This window comes from Apus apus, chromosome 12, assembly GCF_020740795.1.
Source record: "Apus apus isolate bApuApu2 chromosome 12, bApuApu2.pri.cur, whole genome shotgun sequence".
Lineage (NCBI taxonomy): Eukaryota > Metazoa > Chordata > Aves > Apodiformes > Apodidae > Apus > Apus apus.
In genome coordinates this window covers 14,333,488-14,357,013 of record NC_067293.1, presented here as the reverse complement: position 1 = coordinate 14,357,013, position 23,526 = coordinate 14,333,488, and the positions used below count along the sequence as shown (strand labels likewise).

The window sequence follows — 23,526 nt, the reverse complement described above, 5'->3', positions numbered from 1 at the left end:
ATAAAGAAATTAAGAGCTTTTGCACTAAAAATTTGTGTGTAGCTATGAAAAGTGTTTTTATGCCTACTAGCTAGAGTTTATGGGGTGTTGTTTTATCAAGTAGGCAAAGCCCTATTAGACACATTTTGTAGGACTTTGTCACTGGAAAGCTTTATGCAGAAATGTAGTATGATAATTCTCCAGTGCAGAAAATCATGTTTGGGTGAGGGTGCTGTGTGTGCCTCAGGCAGGCATGTTTAGTGTGTTGGCATGGACTGTTAGATCTTTTTTCTTTTATCTAAAAAGCTTTTGTCTAAGCAGGAGGACTATTTATGTTTGACTTCTACGTGAGCTTCACACAACTGAAGGAGGGTTCCTTTCACTCCATTCTCTTTTTCTCCTTCTGAACAGACTGATTTTCACACTGCTACAAATGAAAGAAGTTAGGTGATTAAATGCTTCTCCTCATGCTCCAAATGAGGTTGATGTGTTGCTCTGAAGTCTGTTAGTCCCTCTAATTTCCAAAATACAATTATGAGTAATGAAAGCTATCTTTCAAACTGAATATTAAATAAATCTTGTTTTCGTTTCTTCAAATCTTGCATTTGGTGTCACTAAACCTTATGAAATTGAGAGGAGCTGGATTGATCTTATACTGTCTGCTGTTTTTGGAGTTTTTGTCAGTGTGCTTGAGGTGACTGCACCGTGGAAGCAGAACAACTGTGTTACATATACGTAAAACTAGACTGTATCCTTAAGAAGTTCTGCTTACCTTGAAAGTGAAGTGATGTATCAGGTCTGCAATAATTTTTAGGCCTATTAATAATCCAGAATCTGAGATGGAGCTGAAATCCAAATAAATAAAATAGCCTTTGCCATAAGAGTATAATTAGGGAAGATTTGAGAGTTGATTAAAACCGCTAGAGCTATAGAGGCTTCGTGCAACATTAATGATTTCTCGCCAATATATTTTGTACAGAATTAATGAGTGTCTAGGGTTATGGGTTTCTTAGTTTTGTTTTGGGTCATTAACATGTTCATAAAAGCTTAAAAAGTGCCTTTAGCTGCCAGTTTGTGGGTTTTTTAACCTGATAGTCTCCTTTCCTAAGACTCTGATGTACTGGTTTGCACCCACAGAGTACCTGGTGAGGTGCTGAGCTTTAGTGTCTTTGCTTGAGACTGGGTGTGAGTGGTGTTTTGCTGCTTAATTGAGCAGGATGGAGTAGATCTTGTGTTCTTCTAACAAAGTTCAGAAGCTTGCATGTATCAGGCAGCCCATCTTCAATGATTCTGAGCACAACACATTGCTGTGAGACACTTTTGAGTCTTTTTGTCCTTTTCTCCCCCTAAGTTAAGTTATGATCTTGGAATTATTCACAAAAAAATACAGAATTTTAAAAAGTTCATTAAAATCCTGTGTGAAATATGAAAAACAATGCCATTCCAAAATGCAGGTTTTGCACTTAGTCATAGAGGTGTAATTGGTTTCCAACTTCTGTTACTTTACCCTGAACCCCAAACAAGACTCAGCTTGGAAACTGTTCTGGTTTTGTATTTTTCAGTGAGAGCTTACCTTGTGATTTAATGGTTCTAGTAAATGGGATTTTAAGGTGGAGATTTACGACATTGTCATGAGACTTCCTGTATGTAATGTATTGTTCTGAGAACAGTCTTAAATTTTCAAAATTAAGTGCTGCTCAATGTCTTTTTTTTTTGTATTCTCCCCACTCTTTTCCACTCAACTTTTCCTAGAAAAACTTACTGATGTAATAAATTATTCATCTCAAAAGACAAGTTTAAAGGAGGACTTTGTTCTTTGGGATCTGGTCTCAGTAGTAACCTAGATTATCAGGTGGAATGCACTGTTCCTCTGCAATGATGTCTATCTCTGCCAATCACTCAGAGTAGCAAGACATGGAAATGGGACCTGATAATTTCTGTAACTGGAAATTTTACACAACCTGCCTTATTCAGATTTTTACATTACTGCACCACTGACTATACCTATACATGTTTGAACACTGTGGATATTTAATGTTGGTACAAATAGAAAATCATCCTGCCAGTATGGTATGTTAGGCAGGTGAATAGCACAGGTTTTGCTTGTCAGTGGGAAAAGTTGAAAAAAAAGTGATGGTGTAAGGAAAGTTGCTTTAATGATATGCAAGCTGTATTGGAAAGATGTATATATTAGATCAACACATAGGCATTGTACTCAGGGAGACAAAGTCCAATCACAGCTTGTATCAGAAATGAAATCAGTTTGATGGTTTGTAGGGAACAGTTACACATTAGGCAGTAGATCTGAATCGATGGGAATGCTGCTGGCATGGAAGATCAAGAATGTACCGTTCAGATCAAAGTTAATCCTGTTTGACCTGGGATCGCCCCTATAGACATCTCTGGTGGAAAAGACCCACAGCACTGATGATTGCATGCATAAAGTTATTCTATGTATTTGTGGGCCAGCATCTTTTTTCAGGCATCAAGGACAATTTTTTAAATAACTTTATTAGCAAACTGTGCATCACTTTGTTGTTTAGTGTTGGAAACTATTGCAGCTCTCTCTTCTGAACTTTTCTCCTCCTAAAATAATTATAATAGTGAAACCTTTACTATAGGTGGGTTTTTCTGTGTGTCTCTGAAATACTCTGACTTGTATTACAGCAAATTCAAGTAGTCAGAGATTATTGATTTTTAGGTTTTGATAAAAAGCATCATAATAACTGTAATATCTCTGATATCTGGTGCACATTGCCAAGGAAACGGTCTTCAGCAACTTGCTATGTACATGTTCTTCATTGTATTGATGTGTGATCTGTTGGAAAGGACTGTTTTTCTAAGAAAAAATGCTGCAATTTGTTTAAGCTTACTGACAATGTCAGCCTCATTTAGACTCTAACTTATTTCTGCGATGTTTTCTTTAATAATTTCCTGAATGCTGCTTTGTTGTTACTGAAGAAATAAATTTTAAAAACATTTTATAAAAGCATAAAAAAACTAGCACTTTTCTCCATTCATCCTTATAGCTTCTACACTGAGGAGGGGGAACCATGCTGCTAAAAATCTAAGTGCAGAATGGATTGACAAAACTGGATAGGGAAATAAGGTAAATGAATCTTATTATACTCAAAACCAAACAAATAACGTATTTAAGAATTTTACCACAAAGATGGCACAAAAGAGGGGGTGATAAAAAAAGGGAACTGAGCAGTCATGCTTAGGAAGTTGCCTCTTCGGTGAGAATTCCTTATTTTTGGCTCCTCTTGGGTCATACCTCAAGAGTTGAATCTTGGTGAGTTTCTGAAAATAGCTTGCTCACTCAACCTCTGGGTATGGTTTGTTTGTTTTTAAAGACATTTGTACTAGAAGGTTAGGACAGAACATTGAATCAAGAGCCTTTGTTTCATATGTATATACTGTGAATTCCTGCTAAACAACTTCTTCTCCAGGTACTGTGTCAGCTCAGGCAGTATCCTATATCAATAACTCTGTACAGTGATTTTTCTTCCCTTCTACCATTAGTACCATCTTAAAACTGTAGTTTATCAATTGCTAGTGCTGATGAAATTGACAATGCAAGTGAGGTTCCACCGACGAAGATTTCTGTCTTAGTTTGCTTGTCTGTAATCCATTTGTATTAATCTGGTAATAATTTTTTCACTCTTAAATTTGAGTGCATTACTTTTCTGTTTTTAGAAGTAGTCTTCTGTACTTGAGTGCTGCAAAGCTCTACAGAGAGCATGTGTAGGAAAAAGAAGTAGTGTTCACAAATAGAGCAAAATCATGTCTAGGTGTCACATCACTGCCTCTTTGGTGGTTGCGGTTGAGTCTAGAAATTTAACTACCAGCATTTTCATTACAGTTCTAAAGGTCTGAACTTTAGTTTTCCATATGCATTAGAAGTTCAGCTTATCCAAACCAAATCTAAGCCTCTCCAGTGCTGCTTGGATTGCTGAGCACACTTTCTAATGCTTTGTTCCTCACTATGACCATGGTAGCTGCAGCTCTTGAGAAGCTACAGTATGGTGATTGTGGTAGAAGTAAATAATCCCACTAGTGCTCTGCATAACCAGAGGATCTGTCTTGTACTTGTAATGTCTTGTACTGCTGTAATGCCTAAACTGTACTGGCAGACAACTAGGGGTCTACAGCATGTTTGTATCTGAAGAAATTGTTACAAATTGCACTTCAATATTCCACAAAGTTTTTATGCTGTTATTTTGCTACACTTGGAGTGAATAAAAGATTATTTGAATGTTCAGTCCTGTATTTCAGATAGCTAGAGTGCCATCTTCTTTTCTGAAGGTACAAGTCTAACATGTCAGTTATAAAGGTTCTTGTCAAAACTGATTTGTTGCCATTATTTTTGTTACATCTGTGTGCAAAAAAATGTCAGTGTGAAGAGCTGCAAATTTACAGAAATTAACACTGCAGAATACACAACTTGAGTGATAAAAGTTGAGTCAAGTGCTGTCTTTTGTTCCCATACGAGCTGTATGTTTGCATTACAGTCACTTTTTTGTTGAAAGAAATGTATCATTTCCTTACAGTGACATTTTATTTGTCATGCTGGTTTGTAACTTCCTCAGGTAATTCCAGTATCTCTGAGTACAGTATATATAGAGCATTCTACCTTTCACATAGCTACTGCAGGCACAGTATATAAACCTTTTGTGCCATCACTTGAATTAAGTCATTTATGTTAGCTGAATGGGGGAAAATGAGTGGGTAGAAATATAGCCTTATTTCCTAGTTTTGATGACTTAGAAATATTATTCTATACTAGAAATATTTTTCAGTTCTCTGGACATTAGCAGAATCAGTTCAAGATTGGAACTGTATCTGTCCTTTTTAGGGTATGTGCTGGGTTTTTTTCTTTTTTTTTTTCCAAGTGACTTTAAGAAAACTCTCATACCTTGTAATTAATTGGCCAACTAGGGAAATCTGGTGTAGGAATAAATGCAGTTCAAGTAGTCTTTCCTACTAGCTAGCACTTGTTGGGAAACCTTTTTTATTTGAAGACTATTAAAACTTGCATGAACAACAACCAATTACTCAGTCCAAGGAGATTTTCTTTCAAAAAAGGTATGGAAATTATCCTACAATAGTAATAAAAACAGCGAATGTCACCTAAGGCATGAGCATATGTGCTCCTGATATCTTCAGGCAGTAGACTATCTAATAGAATTCATCAGTGTGTTTCAATATCGGCTTAAATAGTTGATTCCAAATTGAGAAAAACTAAAATGTATTTGCATGAAATGCAGAGCTGCAGATCTCAAAATGGCATTGGCTGTTTATCCACAAGGTTGTCTTCTGTTTCTGCAAGGTGTCTCCCTGTGATTTATAAGAAAATAATATTGATGCACGTGAAGAATCAGCTATTTTGGAAGATGGTTTTGTGTTACTTTTGTTATAAAAGAGGAGGCTTCAGGATACAGTGGGAATGTCATGATCTGTCTAGTGATGCTACTGTTGGTGTTCTGGTCCCTGTCACTCTGCCACTGAACAGGCAGGCAGTGAGAAGAGTGGCTGAAAGTGTGGGTATCAAGAAGGTGGGGAAATGGAAAGCTTACTGGTATTAAATATCAGTTGGTGATAAAGTGCAGCTACAGCAAAAGGCAAAGAGTGTAACAAATGCAGATAATAAGTGCATCTTAAAAGGGAGATGTAAGAGAACAAGCACACCTCTTTTTAGGTTGTGGTTTGGGTTTTTTTTGTTGTGGTTTTTTGTTTTGTTTTTCCCCTACATATTGAATGTTATTCTTCCTGAAAATTCTGTCTTTTCACATATGAAATGACAATAGGTGAACTGTACTCTGTGCTGCATTTTTCTGTGTATTTGCTAGTGTTGATTGACTGTTAAGGGGAAAAGGGAGTTGCAGAGAAATGGTATGGCAGTGCTACCTATCTAATATCATGGAATCTAGATGAAAGAGGGAAAGCACATTCTTTCAAAACAGAGGTGATAAAAGGAAGATAAATTAGGCATAAAAATTAAAATGCTTATTGACTTGCAATTAAAGATATGCAGTGAATATCCTTCAAAGATATTCTCTTCCCAAGGGAGAATTTTTCTTGGGATAGAAATCTGGTCCTATGATTGATATGTTTTGGTGTCCCTGGATATGGTCATCTTTCATCCCTCCCAGTGATGACCGGTAGGTGCGTTTTGAGGCTTCACTTTTTTTTTTTTTAAAAACCCCAAAACAAACCAAAACCCAACCTTACCCTGAAAAATCTATCAAACCTTATGAAAATCTTGTGATTCTATATGGACTTTTTATTACAAAGCATAAAAACATGTCATGTTCATTGTCAAGCTTGTCCTGATCAGAAAGCTCAAAGGAATGTGAGCTTTGTTTCCAAAAAAACTTAGGCAATTTATTTTTCTTTTTATTGAAGTAATGTGTAATTTGTGAGGCTGCATGGATTACGTGTGAAATCAGATGAACTTCAGTAGTTCCAGTTACATTACACTGTGGCTAATGCCAAAGACACCCTGTTAAATGAAGCTGCTGAATTTCACGCAGCACATGTACATTAAAAAAAGAAAACTGTCTTAGCTTGACAACCAGTAGAGAAAAATCTGCATTTCTCTTGTTCTAGTGGCAACAGAATAAAGGATTTCTTTTCAAAGTAGTATTATGTGGATATTAGATAAACCCCAACCACTTAATTCTATATTCTAAAGTGGCTTAGTCTCTTGCCCATAAGATTCTGCCAATAAATTCAAACTGGATCAGATACAGCTTGCAAAATCTTTCAACCATTTTGCTATCATTACAGAGGCTGATGCAGTATTTCTGAGACTCCATTTTTTTGCTTTAATTTTTTCAATTTCAGCATGCTTAAGGTTGTACAGAACTTCAGCCTGAATGTAAATGTGTTTCCTAAAATAGTTCTCAGAGAGCAAGATTAATGTTTACCATAATGCATACAGTTATAAGAAGCTAATGTTTAAAAATAAGGCTATGTCATGGTGATTATTTTGTGGTTTTGTTGTTTAGTCTGTCTGTTTTCCTCAGTTATGTAAGTCAGCTGGACTTCACAAAAAAAACCCTGAATCCTACCAGATCTATCTCTTGTGTCTTTCCTTTCCTGTAAATGGCCAATAATTATTGTGTTGGTACAGCCAAATGAAGCAAACCAAAGATGTGGTAAGTTCAAGTTGTTTGTTCTTCCAACAAACAATGCAAGTGAATTAGAGGAGAGTCGGTGTAGCTGGCACCAAGCTGGTTTACATTCAAGAAGTCTAATTTACTTGAAACACAGCAGACAATAATATGCTCCTTGTGCAAGTCTGGAATGTAGCTTGCTTTCTCTGTGGTTCCTACATTCCAAATTCTGTAAAGTAATAACTGTTTATATGGAATCCTATCCATTTATCTCTGCTTCAGGAGATGTGAAAATATTGAAAATTTAGAGGAAAGGAGAAGGTGCATCTGTAGTGCATCATTCTAAGTACTGTTATAAGCCTATGTTGTGATCTACTGTTGCTTTGATATCTGACATGTATGGGAGTTTCAATACAGCATGTGCCCTCACCCTCTGGTACAGATTTGGTATTTAGAGGTCATGTAAGCTGTGAATTATTAGGGTTTTATTTATATTTGTGTTATAAATTCTTAATGATACATACTATGGGATACTTGGCTATGGATGTTTAGTATTTGGTCACATCTTTTTTGTGAACTAAGTGATTCTGTAACTTAACTTTCTGTTAAGGCCAGGTTGGAACTAAGCATGTAACGTGTGTGGACTTTCTGGCTAGATGACGTTTTATAATTCCTATTGTAGGTGAACTCTGCACCTTTATGTCAATATTACTACATTCTCTTAACTTTTGGTTGATAGGTAATGTCACTATTACCTATTAAAAGATACCTGAGAGTGGCGTGGAGTAGTCATACTACATAAAGGATCACCTAGCTGCTTGCTTGAAATAAGAACACTGCACGGTTGATGGATAGACTCATATTGCCTTTGCTGTGTTTTCTAGCAGACCTTGTATCAAATTCCTGAAGGGAGTGGAAACTCATGCCGTGTCCCTTGTCAAGCATTCATCTCAAGAAAGGATATCCAATAACCGTATAGAAGCATGTGCAGAATTATTGTAAGCCTTCTGGGTCTGCTCCACCAAAGCTATTAGTGTTCAAGCACCTTGTTTTTCAGATTGTAAATCTGCCCCTTTAACTTGTAGTTGAAGGACAAGGCTAAACACAGAAGCTGAAAGAACTACCAGTGTATTCATGCAGTGTAAGTGAATCCCTGCACACACAAGGTTGGTGTAGGTGAAAACTCTAACAATGCAAGATTGGGATTGACAGAGACAACTATTTGCACTGCTACTAATCAACTTATTATTTTTTTTTACATTTTACAGTATAGAGGTTACCTAGAAAAAAAACACACGATTTTTTGTCCCCAAAGTAATGAAAAATAACTTTTCTTAAAAAACTGAGATACTAAGTTTATAAGTTAGTGTCTGATCTTCAAATGTATTTGTTCACTCATTCATTCCAATATGGAAATTGCCTCTGTATAACATTTCAACTGATGATTTGTTTTGTTTTGAGTTTAGTTTTTTTAAAAGGAAGACGGAGGGTGCTCAGGTAATTCCACAACACTATATGTAATTTAGGATTAGAAGTAAAAAAACTTTACATTCATACCATTTCTGTCTTGAAGTACACCTTGACACATGTTTTATGTTATTAGGATCTCTAGGAATTTAGAGAACATGAGGTATGATGATCTATGGATGATGATAGAGATGTGTGTTAGGATGTGTTGAGCACCACGAAAGGAGACAAATACTAACACAACCTAAACAGACTCCTTTCTAGTCCTTTTACTGAGTTATTTTAAATGCACTAAGTCAGGTGTGAAATCAATTTTTTTTATTGGAGAAGAAAATGCTACTGTAGAAAAAGATGGTGTAAAAGCACACAGGTAACCTAGGGCAGTTAGAAAAACATTAAGCCAGATTTCATAGTATCAGAGAAACATGGGCTCTACTTCTTAATGTCATTTAATTAAAAGCAGATACAAAGACATCTAGCAATGCTTTTTCTTGATAATTTCAATATTTTTTTTTAAAGAAGTGCTTAACCATTTAATTTCCAGTGATTTTGTAACAAGTTGTTGAAACCACTAAGAGCAACATGGTCTATTTTGAGGTGCCATGTATTTTGAAGAGCTGTTGAAAACATGTGCCTTACATTCTTATGTAATTTGCCCCCCCTCTTTTTTTTTTTAAGGTTACTGTGAATGTGAAGATTATTTTGGCTCTTGTAGATACAGGAGACAGTAGCTAATACATTATGAAGAGTGGATGCATGAGGCAATCTGACCTGACTGTCTCCAGTGCTCTTCTCTAGTGAGGTGAACAAGTTAGTCCTAATGATGCCTCTGATAAAAAATGTGCTTTTGTTTTGCCTTTGAGACAAACCTCAGGGGGCATTGTTGATCTAGTTTTCTACCTATGTTGTTTAGTGTAATGTTGTAGTGGGAATGGACATCTAGCTGGTACATGAAGCAGAGGAAAGTTGGTTTCCCATTTGCTTTTTTTTGAGAATAAAATTACTTGCTTTCCTGGAGTGGATCTGGAAAGCAGTGAATGTTCTTCACATGTGATTGCTATAAAGCCTGAGCTAAGGGGAGCTGATTTTCACTCTAGATGTTCTGGGTCTCGTAAGCTGGAGCCCTGAGCTATTGATTCTTGCTAGTATGTGTCACTTCTCGTTAGTCTCATTAACAGTAATTCTTTCCCCCAAAACTCAGTCTTTTACTCTTTGATCAGGAAACTCGTATGTCTTGGCCCAGTTTCAGCGAACGCCTCTGTATCTGCTGTCGAACTCTTTAGTCTCCCTTCTCTTTAAACTTGTATTCTCAAAGTGCATGAAGAAGAAAATTTGTTATCATCAATAGTGAAGTGAAGCTAAGCAGCTGATCATACTATCTTGTATTGGCTGTAAGTAAAATTTTAATAGTTTTTAGTAATTCAGAAAACAGCAGTTCTCTTGTAAAAGCTGCTTGAAGACCTATGCTGTTTTTAAAATTTCCTCAGTTTATCACTGTAGTTATACGCATCTGAAATGACCCTTGGTGAGAGACTCTCACAGTATATTAGATCAAGCTTTGGTTAATTGTTCTTTGTGTATGGGTTTTAGATCTTAATTTTAACTGTCCAATGAGAACATGTAATTAAAATAACATTTCCACACTTTGAGGTTCAGTGTTTATAACCCTTATGTTAGCAATGTTCTGTTGATAACTAACGGAAGTAGAGTACTGATCTTTATTTGTGATGTCTGTGCAGTTTGTAATAATGTAGCTAATAGTTGTGGGCTTCTGTTGCTTGAGTTGTGTTTTTACATTTCATTCAAACATTGTGTCTGCTAGGAAGTGATGGGCAAATGTATTTGGAAAATTGAGAACTTAATTTCAGCTCTTGAACTTTCCTCCAGATGTCAGTGCATCTTCTAATTTTGGAAACCAGAAAAAGGTTTCTTTAGTTCTTCCTTCATGTGTTTCCTGTCATGTCCATTTCTGATATTATCACATGTCAAGCAAAAACCTCTCTGCTGTGAATCACAGCTCTGGTACCTTATGGATGCATTTAAAGTGACAGAAACATTACTTGAATTAATATACTGGTTGCTGGGGGGAGGGAATTAATTCTTTTTTTTAAGAGAAATTTCAGGGCTTTTTTTTTTTCTGAACTCAGAACTTTCCAACATTTCTTGCTCTAACTGTGCAGCTGGAAACACTTAACACTGCTCACCAATATGTAATGTGTTAGTGGTACTTCATCCTAAGTAGTGGTTTTCATACTTTTTCTTTACATGTTTATGGAAATAAAGAAGTCTACTTTCTTCTCTACTGCAAATAACTTCTGCAGGGAATGAAATTACTTTCAATATCAAGGCAGTTGTGCAATAGATGTCTAAAGCCACAGATGAGAAATGTAAGACTTTTCTGGATGGTGTCAGTTATAAATGATTGTCAGTCATTACTGCTTCTTGATGTCTCCCATGTCAATAGGATACTGGTGGAATGTCTCCCATTGAACTGATTGCCCACACTTGCAAATGCACAGTACAGGTAATACCACAAATCCCTTGGGACCGTATCTTGGAGTGAGAAGGATTTTTGTGTTGCTAAGATTAGTTTGTGAAGAAATCTTACGAACAGATGTCCACCTGAAATTACCTGTGCTTTTCAGTGGAATGAGGACAACACACCTGTATGCAGAGCATGTTAGAATGGAAAAAGGAGATTTATTCATGTCAAACGTGCCTTTGAACTGAGTTGATAGTAATTGTGAAAAAACTATACTGGAAAACAAGATGGAGATGAAGTTTGGCACAAAAAGGTAGGATATAGTTTTTGCAAGAAAGAACTAAATGGGAGTGTTAGGACTTCAATGCATCACTGAGTTGTGTAACGAGGAATGGAAATGCTCTGTCAGTTGCTGTCTTAGTTATAGGGCACTGCAGATAATGTTAATATGAGTGATGTAGGTAATGCGTTGCTAAGGGAACTCTGATCGCTGGACATTTTTTTGTTGCTGCAGTAGTGAAAGCTGGCATGTATTTTGGAGTTTTCTGAAAATCTGAACACGGTTTTCACACAAGTTTTCACTGCAGATCATCCAGAAATCTTAGAAAAATACTTCATTGTTTGGATTTCTTGATACAGTCATTGGCAAATTGTGAACTTTGGGATCCTTATTACATTTTTCTTCTCCCAATATACTATAATAATAATTTGATATAATTTTGGAAGATGTAAATCATAGACTTTGGTTTGATTTTTATGGCAGTTTCTAAATAGTTGACAAAGAGACTAGATTTGTCAGTTACAGTACAGCATTTCTAGTGCAGTTCATTAACCCTGGTTCTAGAAGGTTTCTAACTCCCTATTGTGCTCATACTTTATACAAAATACCCAGAGGAATTAGTCCTTACTGCACGTGGTGTGTGTTTGGTAGGATTTTCTTGATGAAAACTTCCATGTTGTATCCAGACAGATATTTTCATGGCTTTTGTGTGCTCCAAGAAGGAACCATATGCTGGCAAATTATTATTTTAGACAAAATTCCATTAATGACTTCTCTGAGCATCTGTGTTGCTTTTGTCTGGAAAGTAGCTGCATATTAGTAAGAAAAAGGAAGCTTCTCCTATCAAACTGGCTTTTGGTACCCTTTCTCTTGCAGTCTTCTGCTTTTGGTTTCTTTTTAGCTTTGGGATTTGAACTTCTGTTGTAGAAAAAAAAATCTCTAGTAGAAAAAAGATTTCCTGTCTTTTTACCTCTGATACTTTGCCATATTCAAGTGTTCTGTGACTGAACAGACTGTTTCTTGATTCTGTAACTTGGCCCAGTTTCCTGCAAGAAAAAGAAAATTGTCAGTGCCTTGATACGGTGAATTTTGTAATTTGCAACGCAGCATACTTGCAAAAAAAATGTTCCTGTAGTTCACATCTGCAGTATAGGAATCTCAGTGTATGTAATGCAAGACATTTGGGTCTCAATTCTGGAAACAGTCACTGTGCCTGCTCCCAAATACTCTTCATGCCTGCAGTTTTCTCATTTTCAGTTCCTGCATTTTCTTCAGTGCATTCACAGAAGCAACAGATGCTGTACAATCTTCCTTTGGCCCAGAAGGTTTCAAGTGCATAGGAATTACTGTTAGAAAGATGACCTTTTAAAAACAACAACAACCTATCAGAGGTAGGGGATTATTAAAAGTTCTTTATGCAACCACTGCCTCTGAATACGCAGGCTTGTTGGTTCAGTTACGTAGCAGATATATCATTGACTAATTTCCTTTAAGTGGAATTATATCTCCAATAGACAATTCACGTTGTGAAGTTGCTTTTTATTAAAGGATTGAGGTGTTGCTGTTGCAAATCACTGAAACATTGTTTTTTTAGATTCTGAGAAGTCTGAAGTTGTTTATGGGCCAGTTTACAGGTTCCAACCAGACATTGGTCTGCACAGAGATTTCTTTTGGTTTTCTCAGTTAAATACATAACAAAATTTGGCCTGTCAGTTCAGTTCCTGACACACAGATGCCCATATTACAGAAGCCAGCAGCATTCTTAATATCACTTGGCTGTCTCGTTAGTGTTCACAGCTGCAGGGTATGGAAAATCACCCGATGAAGACTATGCTTCATTTAGAACTAATCATCATTAATTTTCAGAGAAAAATGTTCTTGTGGCTAAAATACAGGACGTGAGTTTTCAGTTATCTCAGTCTAGATCTAGAGTTCTGGTCCTTTGGGCAAGTCCCTGACCTCTCTGCTTATACTTTTTAGACCTTAAGAAATGAGAGCTGCTTGCTTGAAAGGTTGTGTGATCAGGATTCTTTGTAATTGGAGTGAAGCTGAGACAGGACATGCTTCCACTTCCTCCTTCTCTTGCCTTTCAGCTTCAAACACAGAACAACAACATAAAAATTGTATCATAGGTAAGACCATCTGCTAAGGAGTTTTTAGGATAGAAGAAACTATGTTAAAGTGTCTACCTCTGATGCATATTACTTTGAAGTGTTTACATAATTAAAAGTATGTTAGGGTTGGTATTTTGTGGTCTTACTTAAAGTTAATATCCAAGTATTTAATATAACTTATGCAAAACCAAAATGAAAGCAAACAATAGAAGCCCCCCACCCCAGCTCTTAGGGTGTTAGAACAGTGTTAAAAGTCATAACCACAAAGCTTTAGGGATGTTTCCACATCAGTAGATCAAGTTCTATTCTTGTGCCTTTTGGAACTTTTATCCTAGTTGTTTTAGAAGTGGATAGTTGGTTTTCGGGACCTATATTCTTGGATATGTGGTGGAGATGCCCCAGCATGGATACAAGTATTGTACTCTGGGGCTCATGATTTAAGTAATATGTGGAAGCAAAAAATAGTTTCTTGATCATCAAGAAATTTGGGGAGGGGCAGAAATCCATGGTATTTAAGCAGGTTAATGGAGGGGAAATAATCTTTTACAAAGCTGCTTTTCCTGTTCCCTTTCTTGTTCCAATATCTTCTCCTTAAAGCTCTTCTACTTGCTTTTACCCTGTTTCACCTATGTAAGTGTAGAGAAATGAAATAGCTTTAATGGAATGTACAAAAAACCCCTACTTTATAAATTCATTTGTTCACATTGATGTTCCATTCAAATAACTCTCAGCCTTAGAGTACTCAAACTCTAAAGTGCAGAACAGGCAACTAGTTGTACCATATCCTTGTGCTGTTTTTTTTTTCCTTACCAATCCTTCATTCATTTTATTTCATTCTGTACAATCTCTGAGCACAACTTTGGAAGCTAATAAATTAATATTTGAGCTGTTTAGCAGTCTGTTCTACTGCAGCCCTTATATCTTTGTACAATATCCTGAAAGACTTTGTGTGGAATAAACAGCCTTCGCAGTACATGATTTCAAAGCCTGAGTGCTCTCCTACTTTACTGAATGCAGTAAATTTTAGGATAGATTGTAATCCCATTCATACTTTGGCTTTTAGAATGCCTAACAACTTTTAGAAACTACAAATCATTACATAAATGCAACAGAATAGCAGTGTACTGATAGTGTAGACATTTTATTGTGCAATGAATTCATCTCTGTAATTCTGCTATAAATACACATCTGCCAAATATATTTAACTTAAAGTAGTACACAGAACTTGACCAAATTAATTCATTTTGAACTTAAAACAATAATGCTTTAATATGAGCTGATTGAATTTGCATAGGCTGTTGTAAAAGATTCATTGGATTCTTTAAAAGCTTTTCATAGCAACTTACACTCAACCATATATTAAAAATAAAGATTTTTGTGCAGGAATAAATCTAGCACACTAATAATAGCTTGAAAAACAGCATTAAGATTACTTCTTAATTTAGAAGCTTCCTCAGTACTGATGGAAACTCATAAAATAGGACACATAGAGAGGAATCCAGTATGCTTCTAGCCAGCTAAATGCTTTGTAGCCCAGATAAATGGACTACTGAGATTTCAGCTGGTCTTGGCAAACATGCATGATGTAGTTACTGTTACTTGTCTAGAGAAGGTGTAAATTTTCCCTGAGTCTTTCTTCCATTTGGAAGTTCAGTTAAATAGTAAAGATTAAGTCACTAGTCAGGTGGGCCTGGTCTTTCTCAAGCATCCAGCCATAGATAGACTCCATGTTATAAAGGTGGATCACAAGTTATTTTTTCAGTAACATGTTTGTGTTCTCAGGGTAGTCCTACTGAAGTTTTAATGTAAAACTGCAACCTATGGTAAAATAAATCAATGGGAGACGCAAGGTGAATATTCTGACTTGAAACTCTGAACTTAGCTGCTATACGTGTTATCTACCTTAGTTTACAAATTACTTGGAATCAGATTTTTGTGCTTTAATACAGAACATTCTCAGTTGTGTTGAGCTATAATAAAAATAAACAGCTGAAACACGAACTGTGTAGTTTCTGAGCTATTGTGTGTATTTGTTTCTTGTATGGTGTCACATTTCAAAACACTGGGCTAGTTGTGTACAGCCACTATAAACTGAAATAGTGGCCGGTATTACTTGTAATAATGGTGGGTGTATTCTACTCAATGCGTGCACTTCGTTGTCAAGTGTCATCTCAAGATACAGAGCTTGCATCCATGAGAATTAGAAATGTGAACAGTATTTCCGAGCAAAGTGATGTGTATAACGTATGAGCAGTTTCTATTTTACCTTTGTCTTTGGTGAATAAAATACACAAATCTTAAAATGCTGAGGCTGCTTATATATTGTTCTTATTCAAAAAACCCCGAACTTTTGATTTGAAGATCTTACTTGGATTTTGTGTTTGTGTGTTACTGGGAACAGTTTTTAAAAATATCATTTTTTTCAGCATTGTCAGCAATTGTAGTGTCTGCAGTGTGACAGGGTGCACAGCAGCTCCTGTCATATGCTTCCTGAATGCAAAATGTCACTCTCTATCAATTCTGAATAATCCAAATTGGCTCTTCAGCTTGGCAGCCTAGCAGAGTCTCCTCACACTACTCAGCTCTGGAAAATGTTAACAACCTTTTGCTAACCTTTGTTGTAACCTTCACTCTTGAAGTCAATTTAAATTAAATACTGAGTTTAGCCATCTAGATACTGATCTTGCAAGTATAGTTACATATTTCTGCTCTGTGTATTTGAGCACAGATGTGTTGAACTGTCTTGAGGTATCTTGTGAGTGTTAAGATACGTGTATTTGTTGGAAAGTTAAGGTTCTATGTTGCTGCTGCTGAAATAGCAGATTGGACTGGGTAGTATTGTAAATTCTGCCTCTAGGAACTGATAAAGTATACGTCTGCTCATCTGAGGTCTCTAGTTCAAGTTTTTCCTACTCTAGTACTCACCCACAAGTATTTGTGTCCATTTTGCCAGATAATTTAATAAGCCTGGAACTCTTCTGTGCATTCCCTCCTTTGCTGTAGGTAGTCTTTAGGCTGTGCTGAAGGACAGAGTGGCACGAGGATCCTGAAATTTGATTAGTTCCTACTGATCAGTAGAAGATTTCAGTTTTCAGTCTCTTCTGATGCCTTCCATGGCTTCTTAAGTAAAATATGCCTCTTCTGTTCCTCATCCATCATGCAATTATTTAAACTGTTGAAGCAGGTAGTTCTAGTGCTCCTATTTGTACCGCTGATTTAGCTTGTTACTCAACTCCTCCATGCCTGACAGCTCTCCCTGTAAAATGTGTATTGTAAGACTGCTTACGTGAATAAAATGGTTTTAAAATTCAAGGTTGGGTGATTGTACTGTGGAGAGCCAACTCGAGCACAAACACTGCATACAGAATCTTTAGTTGGAAGTAGCAGATTACTTGGACGAGATTATGCAAATGCAAAGTACGTGCCTTGCAAAATATTATTACAAAATCTTGAATTTATCTGCAGATTTGGGGTGAAACTCTGAGACCCGGAGTGGATTTCAGAAGACTGAGAAGCATACGTTAGTGAAGAATATTAAGTACCTGAGACAACTGAATGCATTTTGGGATGGAGGTGACTTTTTTGTTTGGTTTTATTTTGTTCTTTTTTTAAGTGAATTCAGCTCTGGAAAGATTTGGCACTTGGGAATTTTGAGGACACTGTCTTAAGTTTTTAGTCATGATATCATATTATACATATCATATATTGTTCAAAGCCCAAAAATATCAAGGATGGTAATTGGATTGACTGTCTGCTTCATCACAAGTTTCACAGTCACTGAAGTTGAAAGAGACCTCTAAGATCATCAAGTCCCAATCCCCTGCTCAGGCAAGGTCAGATAATATGTTACCTATGAGTGTGACCCATTGGATTTTAAATATATCTCTAGGAAACACGTTCCAGTGTTTGGTTATCCTTACACACACAAGAAAAATAATTTTCTTGCCTTCAGGTGGAGCTTCATGTGTCTTAATTTGCGATTTTTTCCTCTCATCCTTTTGGAGTAAAAGATATTATGAATTCCTATTTTAAAAATACAGGTTTAGGAAGTGATATGCTTCTATCAGACTGCCTTATATGTTTAAACAAAGTATAGATGTTTTGGAATAGTATTGAAAGTTTTTATGAAAAATCATCCTATTTGAAGACTAGCAGATCATGAATTCTTAAGTTGTGAATTCTTTCACTGTCTGGTTGCAAGACTTGGTTTTGTGGTTTTTATGCCCAGTTTATTGATATTTATTAAAAGAATAATAAACCATTTCCATTATTTGTGAACATCTTCAGGACATTCTTAGGTGAAAAGTCCTATACCAGTATCAAATGCTGGTGTGCTTCATAGAATATTATTTGATGCCCTTCAGCATATTCCCTGGTTTTATATAATATCTAAATTTATGCTTAGAACTAGTTTAAAACAAACATTAAATCCAGTCACTGTTCCTGTGTCTTCCCAAAAGTTTTACTTATTTACATAGTGTCCTAATTGACTTGACAAAATATATCTCCTGAAGTGCTGGACCTTAATGCTTCCACTAAATATCTTGAGCCATATATATTCTTAAATATCTCCTTTTTAGTGGAAGCTCATTTGTGTCTGGAAGACTGGGTATAAATGAGGTGAAAAAGAGTCACGACAGATAAGTTGTGTTTTTGTGCTTCTGTTTTCTCTGAAGAACTTCAGCTTATCTTATGCTCTGAGAGGGCACGTGACTTGTCTTCTAGGCTTCTGGTGTGCTTGAGACACACATTTTAGCTCCTTTGAAGTTCTAAAATTTTCCAAGTGAGTAGATTAAACTAGAAGGACCTTTTTTCTTTTTTTTGAGAAACAAGGGATATTGACAATGTGAGCGTCATCTTAACAAGATAAATCTGGCTATGTAAATGTTAACAGCATTAAATGTGCTGCCAGGACATGAACACCTCACTTAAATCAATAAATTGTAATTATAGAGGTCAGTAGGGGTCTGTTCTTCTCTTGACCCTAGGAAAGCCCTTATGCGTTCCCCTTATATTAACAAAAATGAAAAATGAGCTGAGAAAAAATCCAGACTTGTAATATGTTCCTTTTTGACTGCTCAACAATTTATAGAAATGACAACATAAATGTATTTCTTGCATCCTTTATCTAGATTTCAAGGGTATTTTTCACTTGAAATGATGCCTGGCTCATGTAGTCTACCACATATGAGTAATTTTTTTTACTATGTAGAGCATATGTCACTTCTGCCTGTAAAAAGTTCTGTGGGTTTTAAGTCCTTCCTGTTTCCCACCTTTATGCTGCTCCCAGTTATAAGAAAGCAGAGGTCATACAAAGTGACTCTGTAGAGTTTGTCTGCTGTCGCAGCTGTGAGCTTCACACTTTCACTCATTGCTTCTTGGCTTTCACAGCTTACCTGTGAGATTCAGGATTTCTCAGACACAGAAATGTCAGCATGACAGTTTGGCTTAATGTCAGTGTTGTGGATTCTAGACTTGAGCTGTCAAAAAGACTGTAGTCCAAAAGAAAATTGAATTATTATTCCTTTACTTAAGATGGCAGATTATAGATACTTGCCTATGCCTGGTTCTCTTTGTGTCAAAGTATGTCTTGTTCATGTATAAATATTTCACATACAAGTACTGAGTATTCTTGTAGAATTGAACTTGACTAAAAGTCCTGACAAGAAATTTGCCCCACTGATCTCCTTATAAGCAAGCTTAATCCAACATGTAAATGAAGTCATTTTGGGACATGTTGCTGCAACATAAACACAAATTGTGGAATATCTGAGAATTTTTGAGAGCAAGTGACACGGGAGGTGTGTTAAGGAGCTCCCTCATACAGAGACAGCTCCTTGTGAGCAGTTAGAAGAGCAGGTGGATGAGCAAGCACAGAGGCACCATTTGTCTGCTTGGTTGTTGGTCAGTGTCTGTTGTCCCCAGCAACATCAGCTTTATCATGTGCAGTATGGTTCCCCCTTCCTCAGCTTCTCTATTATCTGATCATCCTATCACCACTTCGCATACAGGTATTTTCTGAGGACTCCAGCTTCCAGACGCTATTCCCTGCAAAACCCCAGTATCTCTCTGCTCATCCACAGGGCCCTGTGAGTGGCATCCCCATTGGGCCTACGCAGAGACCAGCTCTTTTGGGAAAGAATCATTGTTTCAGAATATCTCAGCCACTTGATCAATGAGATGCTAATCCATTAGCATGAGCATTCTTGCTGTGTCTTCCTGAATAATTACATTTTCATTGTCCTCATCATTGCCTTCCTCAGAGGAATACAAATTGACAATAAACAAGGAGTGTGGGAGGAGTGTTGGGGAAAGGAGTAATGATCAGGCATTCAGTCTTGTAGGTGAAGTGGCTTTTCAGGCTCTGAAATGCCCACGTGTATTCTGACTACTGAGCCTGATTATTCTTCTCCTGCCTTCTGTCCATCTTACTGAATATATTATCTGTACAAATTTGTGTGCTTCCCAAGTCCTTGCACATATATTCCCTTTATTGCATTAGTTCTTGAGGGGAAAAATTGTCTCTATGAGACAGATGGTGATTAGCAGAGCAGGGCACTAAGTGAGGGGTGATGGAATTCTGAAACAATAAGACAGGCATGTGACAGATCATGATAGCATGTGTTTACATCTTTTATCAGAGTATTTTTATCCTGTGACTTAGGTTTGAAAATACTGCTTTTAATGGGGTTCCGTAGAGGATTTTCTTTATAAGAAGAAAATAGCTGTCAAACATCTTAGAGTGCTTGGTGGGCAGATTATTACAAAATTGATTTGTGCCTAAGGAGAACTAATGGACTTGGGCTTCCTGCAGTTTTTATGTTAGTCTCTTACATTTCAGCATCATATTCCTTTTTTCTGGAGCTCTCCTGTAGTGTTAACAGGCTCATGTTTCTTCCCACCTCAAAATGCCACTTCTTCCACAGCACCCTTTTCCATGTTCTAGCTGAATAATAGATAACAAGAACCATAATTAATTCTTGTTAATTCTTATTGGATTTGTTGAAAAGAGAACTCGAGTTGATATGGAAGCCTTTCCTGTGGCAAGGCACACCAATTTTGATATTATATCTCTACCACTGTACTAATTCCCTGTCCCTTCCCTGCCTCTCCCCCTAGTCAGGAATTTAATGGTCTGTGAAGATGCTGCGCTTTAGTCATATTGGTTATAATTGGTCAATCAGCTCAAAAGTTATCAAGTATGACTGACATCCAACAGTGTCATGGGTGCTTAAACTGCCAATTTGCACTTCACAGTGTGACTGTGTCAGCTGTCTTTTCTAAGAAAAGCAGACCAAAAAAATTTTAAAATGCCCTTTTAACAACATCTAGAGACAGTTTCTGGTGAAGAGTTAAAGGTTTTTTTTGGAGTACCTCTAAAAACCTTTACACTGGATGTTGCAAGTCTGCCTTAGAATGCAGGGCATGGATAGGTAGTCACTTGTGATATTATTATCTCATTAGCAAATTTGCCCTGGTCACAGTTTGAATGCAGTTACACTGTGAATGTAACCAAATGATTGAGAGAGCAGCTGAAAATGTCACCCTGCTGAAATGCAACGCTCACGTTTCAGGGTGAGCATCATATGCAAAAATAAAATGGGCTTCAACTGAGCATTGGTAAATTTGTGCTTAAAAACAAAACCTTATTGAGCTGCTATATTTAAGTGCTTGTGGGTTTTTTGCAGTGTTATACTATGTGTGGTTCTGTCACTGCTAGTATGTTCTAGTTTACACATTTCATCTTAATTGTTAGTTGATCACTGAAGTCGTACAGCGCTGCAAAAATTACTCTTGATTTGAAAGTTTAATTATGGATTTGTTTGGATAGATAGTAAAAGGTTTTACTGTGTCCAATACTTTAGCAAGATAATTAGTTTTAATTTTTGTTTTATTTTAACTATCCAAAGTTAACATTTTGGGTACTCACACCATGTAAAGAAAAAAATCTTTTCTTCCTGTAGCCATAATTGAAAATGTCTCAAAGCAAATATCACCATCACAGAATGTTAGGGGTTGGAAGAGACCTCTGGAGGTCGAGTCCAACCCCCCTGCCAGAGCAGAACCACCACAGAATTTAGGGCAGGTCACATAGAAACACATCCAGATGGGTCTTGAAAGTCTCCAGACTCCACAGCCTCTTTGGGGAGCCTGTTCCAGTGCTCCACAACCCTCCTCATGTTGAGGTAGAACTTCCTATGTTCTAGTTTGCATTCATTGACCCTCCTCCTATCACAGGGCATGACTGAAAAGAGACTGGCCCTTCCTTCTTAACACCCACCCTTCAGACATTTATGTACATTAATAAGATCCCCTCTCAGTCTTCTCTAGATTAAACAGCCCCAGGTCTCTCTGCCTTTCCTTGTAAGGCAGGTGCTCCAGTCCCTCAGTCCATCCCTGTTGGACCCTCTCTAGTGGTTCCCGTTCTCTCTTGACCTGGAGAGCCCAGAGCTGGACACAATACTCCAGGTGTGGAGAACCTCCCTCAGCCTGCTGGACACACTCTTCTTAATGCATCCCAAGACAGCATTGACTTTCTTGGCCACAAGGGCACATTGCTTATACACGCATATTAACTGTATATATATTTATGTAATTAATTAATTATATATACTTTAATATATATACATTAAATATATTTAATCCTTTCTTAAATTTTAATCAAGCTAACACAAAAGTGTGGTTTTGGGTGACTCTTAAAAAGCATTATTAAAAAAAAAAAGAGAATTTGGAAATCCATGCACATGTTTATCTTGTTCTATCTATCTCTGGCTCTAGTTCCTCTAGAGAAATGCAATTAATTTCTGAAGAAATGTGTTGAGGAAACAGTAGGACTTGTGCTTTAAAAAAAATTATTGTTGACTCCCTTTTTCTTTCTGTTCTTTTTCCAGTTCATGCATGTACATAGGTTACAGGAAAAATACTCTAAATGAATTTTTAATTCAAGCTAATATAAACCAAAGTATTTGGAAAATAGAAATGGTAAGCCTGAGAAAACTACCCAAGATTTGGAGGCTTTAAATATTTTAAAGAAATCTTATGCAAAATTAATCCAAAACATGATTATTCTTCTTCTTTGCCATAATCTCTCATACCTTTCCAATAATTATTTCTCTTTCCCTTTCCTTGAAAAAAAACAACCCTAAATTAATTAAGTACTGTATTTAGGCAGTTAGAATTCTGAAAATACAGGGCAGTATTTACAGCCTTAAAGCCATGTCAGCTTTCTATCATAGTTTCATACTTTGACATTCCTTTTCATGTTAAAATAATTGCAGGAATATATTATTTCATTTAGATGTCTCTTACTGTATCTGCATATGAAATAGTTTGTAAATGACAGGAAGCTATGTTCTAATTAAGGGATAGGCTTGCACATCCCTGCTCTTGGGACTAGCTAGTAGTGTGCATTTATTTGCATAGGAATACCTGCGAGGGTAAATGTTGATATGTGCTTCTGCACCCCATATTTCTGAGGGCCATTTATACCTTCCAGTGAGAAGAGTGGATGAAAAAGCTCTGATTACTTGCTTAAAACAGTCCCAAGGTGGCATTATAGGCAACTTCCTTTCACCAGCCAGACAGGTTTTATGAAATAGTTGAAATGAAAAAGCATTATACTGTCATTGGAGGTGCAAGAGATACTCAATTCCTTCTCTGTAGATTTGATTGTGATTCACTTTTCAAAAGTTATTAGTTTGCTAAAATAGCTGTGAATTGAGGAAGATAAAATACTTGCTCAATATCATCTAAGCCCATTTCCATTAAAATAAGAGAATTGCAGATTCTTTTTCGTATTACTATTTTTACAGCTTTGCAATGTTATCCAAAGTTAATATTCTTTGTCATCACAGTCTGGAGCTGTTTATAATATGAAGTATGTTTCATGGTCATTGCTGTCCCAGTGTATCTATAGGAAGAGGAGACTCTTCACATGAATGTTGATGTCACAAATTGGTGTCCGTACCAGAAAGATATTTGTTTCCATGGTAACTAATAATTTAACTAAGAAAGAGGGGAGGAGAAGTAGCAGATTTTAGTAACAATTGGAAATAAGATCAGGTCATAAGTCATAAGATGATG

At 36.6% G+C, this 23,526-nt stretch overlaps 1 long non-coding RNA gene across 1 annotated transcript in view; it reads left to right on the top strand.

Moving 5' to 3' along the window:
- LOC127389483 (uncharacterized) overlaps positions 1-16,946 on the top strand; it is a 95,956-nt gene extending 79,010 nt beyond the window's left edge. Inside the window, exon 3 of the long non-coding RNA XR_007890651.1 lies at positions 16,909-16,946. This is a non-coding gene — a long non-coding RNA (uncharacterized LOC127389483). The remainder of the gene's footprint in view (positions 1-16,908) is intronic.
- The last annotated feature ends 6,580 nt before the right edge of the window (positions 16,947-23,526 follow it).